Raw genomic sequence first — 7,732 nt, forward strand, 5'->3', positions numbered from 1 at the left:
AAGAGGCAACTCTCAGGGCTGGAAGGAGAGCCCGGGTTTAGGCATGGGTTGTCCTCCTAAGGTATTCCTCACCATGACCCAGGCTTATCTCCTACCTCTCCCCACATCCCTCTTCTGCAGGGGTTGGCAAGCAACAGCCTGTAGGCCAAATCTGGGCTGCTCTCTACTTTTGTAAATAAAGTTTTATTGGAACATCACAGCTACACCCATTCGTTAACGTATTGTCTATGCCTACTTTCGTGCAACAGCAGAAAAAGCCTAAAATATTTAGTACCTGGCCCTTTACAGAAAAAGTCTGCTGACCCCTGCTCCTCAGGCTCTGATAATACCAACTCTACCTCTATTCCTTTTCTCAGGCTATTCCCTTTGCTTTGAAACACCTTTCCCAGGTATCTAATTTCTACTCGTTCTTTAAGACTCTGATCAGTGTTACCTCCAAGATGGCCTCTAGGGATTCTCACCTCCTGGTTTTCACACCCTGTGTAGTCTCCTCTCATACAGAATAGGGCTGACATGCATACCAATAAGATACTGCAAAAATGAGACTTCTGAAGCTAGATAATAAAAGGCTTTGTGGCTTCTGTCCTTGCTCTCTCTTGCATCACTGGCTCTGAGGGAAACCAGCAGCCATCTTGTGAGGACATTCAAGCAGCCCTGTGGAGCAGTCCACGTGGTGAGGAACTGAGGCCCCCTGCCAACAGCCAGCACCAATTCACCATCCATGGGAGTGACCCATCTTGGACATGGATCCTCCAGTCCCAGAAGCCTTCAGATGACCAACATCCAGACTCAACCTCGTGAGGGACCCTGAGCCAGAACCACTCAGTGAAGCTGCTCCTGCATGCCTGATCCACGGAAACCGTGTGAGTCTCCCTCTATTTTTTATTTCAGCTACTAAGTGTTGGGGTAATTTGATATGCAGCAATAGATAACTAATACATCTTAGTCCAGCCTACATGCTCCTCTCTTATTCTTGCCTTTCTCTGAACCAAATCCACATTAACTCAAACTCTTTTCATTTATTTATTTACAAATTTATTTATTTTGTTGTTGTTAATAATAGACACAGCAAAAGATACACCAGTTCAACTCCTTTCTTTAATGGAGTCCCTGGGTGGCCCATAGAGTTAATGTACTTGGCTGCTAACTGAAAGGTTGGAGGTTTGAGTCCATTCAGAGGTGCCTCAGAAGAAAAGCAGGGTGATCTACTTCTGAAAAATCAACCGTTGAGAACCCCACGGAGCATAGTTCTACTCTGCCACGCATGGAGTCCCATGAGTCAGAGTCGACTTGACGGCAATCGGTCGTGTTCTTTAAACATAAACCAGATGTTTTCACTCCTCAGTCTGACATCCTCTAATGACATTCCTTTTGCATTTAGAATAAAGCGAGGCTTACAAAACCCTATTCAAACTGGCCCCTGCTGGTCACTCCAAATACGCTCTCCTATTACTCTCTCCCTCTGTGGCGGAGTTCCAGCCCCATCCAACTTAGGTTTCCAACACGCTAAGCTCATTCCCTCCTCCAGAATCGTTGCCCTTGCTGTTTCCTGTACTGAAAATGCTCTTCCTATCAAGCTTGCATTCTGGTCCCTTCACGTCACTGAAACTCAGCTCCGCTATTGTCTCCCGACCATTTTCTTGGCTGTCATTCCCCGGTCATTCTTTTTCTCATTACCGGTTTCATTTAATTCATAGCCCTTTATCCCCTATTTAAATGTCTTTGTTTAGGGGTTTAACACACAGCAGAGCTTGTGTTCCATAAAAGCAGGGGCCTCATCTCTCTTCTGTACTGCCGTGCTCGGCACCTAGTAGGTGCTCAGGAAATACAGTGAAACCTGTGAGAGCCGGAACTTGACTGCCTTGTTTTTCCAGGTGTCCCAGGTTTTCCACCTTTGACAGGGTGCATTCCTACTTCTTTTCTAGTGTGCTGTATTAGTGGAAAGTATATGAGTTTTCCTTCTCTGACAGGTTTCCAACTTACACGGGTTCCGGTTGTCTCATAGGTTTTACTGTATTTGTTAAATGAATAAACAAAGGGATGAATAGATTTCCACTCACTCCCACCTTACCTGGAAGCTTTTGCAGGGCAAGTACAGATTTTATTCATCTTTGTATCCCAGCACCTGGCACATGGACAGGCAATCAAAAAGTTTTTTGAGCTGTTTAGTTGAATACCTTTGAAAAGTCACCAGGACAAATATGGAGTGCTGAGCTGCTCTGCTTGGCCGCCAGAGGGCGAAAGAGTCCCGGGACTTAATCACGGAAAGGACAAGTTGAGCCCAAAGAAAAAGCATCTGGTTAAGGTGAAAAGAGGAGTCCCTGTGTGGCACAGACAGTTAACCGCTCAACTGCTAACCAAAAGGTTGGAGGTTCAAATGCACCCGTAGGTGCCTTGGAAGAAAGGCCTGGTGATCTGTTTCCAAAGGTCACAGCCATGAAAACCCTATGGAGCTGTTCATGAATTAGAAGACTTAATACTGTTAAAACATCAATACTACCCAAAGCGATCTATAGATTCAACTCAATCCCAATCGAAATTCCAAAAGCCTTCTTTACAGAAATAGAAAAACCAATCCTCAACTTTATACGGGATGTCAAGAGGCCTCAAAGAGCTAAAGCAATGTTCAAAGAGAAGAACGAAGGAGGAGGACTCACATTTCCTGATTTTAAAACATACTATACAGCTACAGTAATCAAAACAGCCTGGTACCGGTATAACAACAGACACACAGACCAATGGGATAGAATTGATAGTCCAGAAATAAACTCACACATCTGTGGTCAACTGGTTTTTGACAAGGATGCTAAGTCCATTCAGTGGGGAAAGAAGAGTCTCTTCAATAAATGGTGCTGGGAAAATTTGATTTCCACATGTGGAAAAATGAAGTAGGATCCAAGCCTCACACCATACACAAAAAAAATTCAAAATGGATTAAGGACCTAACGGTGCAAATTCAAAGCATAAAATTCATAGAAGAAAAAACAGGGGCAACACTGTCAGGTTGTTATGTGTTGTAAATCCTAACCTCTATGCCTGTGGTTATAATCCCATTTGGGAATGGGTTGTCTTTATGTTAATGAGGCAGGATTAGTGTAGGTAGGCTGTATTTTTTATCAATCTCTTTTGAGATATAAAAGAGATTAAAGAAGCTAGCAGAGCAGAGAAGGGGGAAGACACATGCCAAGTCATATGAAGATCACCCAAGAACAGAAGCTCGGAGACAAGGGCCTTCCTCCAGAACTGATAGAGAGAGAAAGCCTTCTGCTAGAGTTGGCACCCTGAATCCTGACTTCTAGCCTGCTAAACTTGGAGAAAATAAATGTGTTTGTTAAAGCCACCCACTTGTGGCATTTTTGTTATGATAGCACTAGACACAGGCCTAGCTTCTTTTTTTTTTAAATTGTGTTAGGTGAAAGTTTGCGGTGCATATTAATTTCTCATTCAAAAATTTATACACAAGTTGTTTTGTGACTTTGGGGTTGTCTTTCCCTTCACTAAAGTTAACACTTGTCTACTGTCTATTTAGTGATTTCTCCTCCCCATCCCTCCCACCCTAGTAACCATCTAAGATTGCTTTTTTCCATGTGTAAACCTTTTCCTGAGCTTTTTTAATAGCGGTCTCATACAATATTTTTCCTTTGTGATTGACTTATTTCACTCGGCATAATGCCCTCCAGATTCATCCATGTTGTGAAGCGTTTTGCAGACTCATCATTGTTCTTTATCGTTGCATAGTATTCCATGGTGTGTGTGTACCATAATTTATCCATTAATCTGTTGATGGACATTTAGGTTGTTTCTATCTTTTTGCTATTGTAAATAATGCTGCAGTGAACATGGGTGTGCATGTGTCTATTTGTGTGATGTTCTTATTTCTCTGGGATATATTCGTAGGAGTGGGATTGCTGGATCGTATGGTATTTCTACTTCTAGCTTTATGAACTCAGCACCACACCTATAAATATTGCTTTGGGTTTAGTTATTCCTTGTAAACTTGTCAGCCAAAAATTTGTCAGCAGTTGTTATTTTTTTCCCCACATTGTATACTGAGCAACTTTCATTCAATAATTTAGTGCTTCTTGGCAGTGGTAATGTGTGGGATGTTGGGGCTACAGAGATGAACAAGGCACCCTCAAGGAACTTACACTGTTGAATGAGTCAACAGATAATTATGATACCTGTATATGCAACAACTGTATATGAGTCAGCTAGTGCTGAACTAATGCTATGTAACAAACATACCCAACACTCAGAGGGTTGTGATGAGAAGAGTTTATTTCTCTTGCTTGTGGGTTTGCAGGTTGTCTGTGGCCATGTTGGGCTTGCAGTGAGTTGGTTGGCTTTTGCTCCAGGCTGCAGGCTGGGTTCATATCTGCTCCATGTGTCTCCTCATTCTGGGAAAGGCGTGTTCTTCTCATGAGAGATGGCCAAAGTGCAAAACACTAAGCCAAAGCACACTAGCACGTTTAAAGCATCTGCTGATGTCACATCCAAGTTTTTGGCCAAAGCAAATCACGTGATTAAGCCCAACATCAGTGGGACAGGGTGGTATATGCTTCCCATGGGGGTGAGCATCCATGTCAAGGATGCGGTGAAAAAAAAAAAAAGACCATTGCCATCAAGTCGGTTCCAACTCACGGCAACCCCATGTGTTACAGAGTAGAACTGAGCTCCATAGGGTTTTCTTGGCTGTAATCTGTACAGACAGTGCCTGAATGATGCAAACAGTTAAGCACTCGACTACTAACCGAAAGGTTGGTGATTTGAGCCCGCCCAGAGTTGCCTCAGAAGACAGACCTGGTGATCTGCTTCCGAAAGGTCACAGCCTTGAAAACCCCGTGGAGCAGTTCTACTCTGCCCATATGGGGTTGCCATCGAGTTGGAATTGACTCGACGGCAACTAAAACAATAATCCTTATGGCGGCAGATAGCCAGGCCTTTCTTCCGCAGTGTTGCCAGGTGGGTTCAAACCGCTAAGCTTTAGGTTAGTAGTTGAGCACATGAACTCAGTGCACCACCCAGGGACCTCAAGAATGGGGAGGAAGGAAGAAATGTGAACAAATAATACAGTCAACCACATAGAGCTAATAATTCTTTAGAACTAAAGTTTCTGCCAGAGAACTAAACATTTTACCACCACTCTGTATGGTTAACATTATTGTGTCTGTCCATTTTAGAGATGTTGGAATTAGAGCAATGAAGTTACTTGCTTAAGTACTAGGAAGTGGCAAAGCCAGAATTCCAACTCCAGACAAGGGACGGATCACAGGAAGCCATTGTATCAGTTGAGGTAATGCTAGTGACACACAGATAAATCCCACAGTATCCATAGCTTAGTAGTGTAAGAGTTGATTCTCCACTCTTGTGATGAATTTCGAAATTCATGTTCTTGATTAGTGGGAGGGGCATGAGGCAAGGAGAACTCCAGGCTCCTTCCATCTCGTGACTCTTCCTTTCTCTGTTGTTGTATGCTGTCGAGTTGATTCCAACTCATAGCCCTGGTGGCACAATGGTTAAGCACTCGGCCGGTAACCGAAAGGTTGGTGGTTTGAACCCACCAGCAACTCTGTGGGAGAAAAGACTGGTGATCTACTCTCATAAAGATTTCAGCCTAGGAAACCCTATGGGGCAGTTCTGCTCTGTCACATGGAATGGCTATGAGTCAGAATTGACTCAACAGCACACAACGACAATCCCTTCTCTAGGAACTCAAAATCCTCTACATTCAGCTAGTGGGTGGAGAAAGATAGAGGGAGAGGTGGGGAGGCTTTAACAGGTCACATAACATGGCTGGACTACACCCACCTGTAAGAAGGTATGGAAAATGGAGTATTGCAAGGTGCCAGGGGGAACAGGAAATAAATTTGGTGAGCAGGTAGCCAGGCTCTACTATAGTCTTGTATGCCACGTTTTGGTGGAGAGCAATTGGAGCGACTGTCTGTTCAAAATTCCCCAGTAGCCAGGTCTGTGCTACTTCCCTCTGCTACTTTCCATCTCTAGCCATGTATTCCAAACAGGACCTGCCGCCTCTTTAAAAACATTGATCTAGGCCAATCCCCTCAGCCACAGTGATTGGCTCAGAAATAGTCATGGGACTCAGGCAGGCCAATCAGAATATGTCCCTGGAATTTTTCAGCTTGGAGAAAGGGAGGAAGAAGTCAGGGATCAGCAAACATGTGCTCCCCAGCTGTGGTGGCCATATCCCCTGCTAAGTGGAGAAGCTGGTCTGAGAGAATGAAGCTGACACTCAGAGAAAAATGAAGCCAGGAAACAGCAAGCAAGACCTGGCAGCGTTCAAGTTCCTGGTTCCCCTTGCCTCATGCCCCTCTCTTTCCCTGCCCTTCTGGGCTTCATAAGCCCATTAACCCACTTTGCTTCTTAAGCTGCTGGATTTCCATCACTTGCAATCAAAGTGACCTGACTGTAATACACAGAGGGGTTTAGACTTTACCTGGAGGGTAACAGGGAGGTCTGCAAGGGTTTTAAGCAGGAGAATGACATAATTGGATTTGGGCTTCAGAGAGATTAAACCAAATAACCCAAACCCATTGCCGTCATACCGATTCCAACTCACAGGGACCCTATAGGACAGAGTAAAACTACACCATAGGGCTTCCAAGGAGCAGCTAGTGGATTCAAACTGCTGACCTTTTGGTTAGCGGCCAGACTCTTAACGACTGTACCACCAGGGCTCCTCAGAAAGATTGGAGAGAGCCAACCCTGAAGATGGGGGCAAGGAGGACAGGAGGCCATTTCAGGGGACCTGGAAAACGATAACAGCAGTCTGGACTAAGGTGTAGTGGTGATGGAGAGAAATGGACGAATGGGGAGTGATGTTAAAGAAGCAGAGCTACTGGGAAGGAGGTGATGAAAAGGGAGGAATCAGAGATGGTGCCCAGAGCTCTGACTTTGCAAGTGAGCAGATGGAGGGGCCGTAGAGCAGAAGTAAATTTAGGATAGAAAAAGATCCTATTTTGATAGTATTCTATTTGTTTATGGATATTCTGATATAGATATCCAGTAGGAAGATGGCTCTATGGATTTGTAGCTCAGCCAAGATCTTTAAGTGAACAATGTTTACCTGGGAGTCATAAACGTAGGGATCATTAGTTTGTCAAACAGTAGTGGCTTGCGTGTTGCTATGATGCTGGAAGCTATGCCGCCAGTATCTCAAAATCTAGCAGGGTCACCCATGGTGGACAGGTTTCAGCAGAGCTTCCAGACAAAGACATTCTAGGAAGAAAAGCCTGGTGATCTACTTCTGAAAATTGGCCAATGAAAGCCTTATGGATCACCACAGAATAATGTTCTATATAGTGCAGGAAGATGAGCCGCCTAGGTTGGAAGACAACAACGGACCCAAGCTTGCTGGCGCTTATGAAGATAGTGTGAGACTGAGGAGCATTTCACTCTGTTGTATGTGGGGATATCATGTTTGGCAACAACAGAAGGGAGGGGACCCCTCAGTGAGATGGATCGACACGATAGCCACAACGATGGGCTTAAACGCACCAACAAGCACGAACATGGCACGGGACCGGGCAAACATGATATCCCTTTCTAGCAATCGGTCTTTCCTGATGATGCGTCCAAAGTAAGCAAAGTGAAGCCTCCCCATCCTTACTTCTGAGGAACATCCTGGTTGTAATTTTTCTAAGACTAATTTGTTCATTCTTTTGGCAGTCCATGGTATATTCAATATTCTTCACCAGCCACCAGAGTCCAAATG

This window comes from Elephas maximus, chromosome 12, assembly GCF_024166365.1.
Source record: "Elephas maximus indicus isolate mEleMax1 chromosome 12, mEleMax1 primary haplotype, whole genome shotgun sequence".
Taxonomy (NCBI): Eukaryota; Metazoa; Chordata; class Mammalia; order Proboscidea; family Elephantidae; genus Elephas; species Elephas maximus.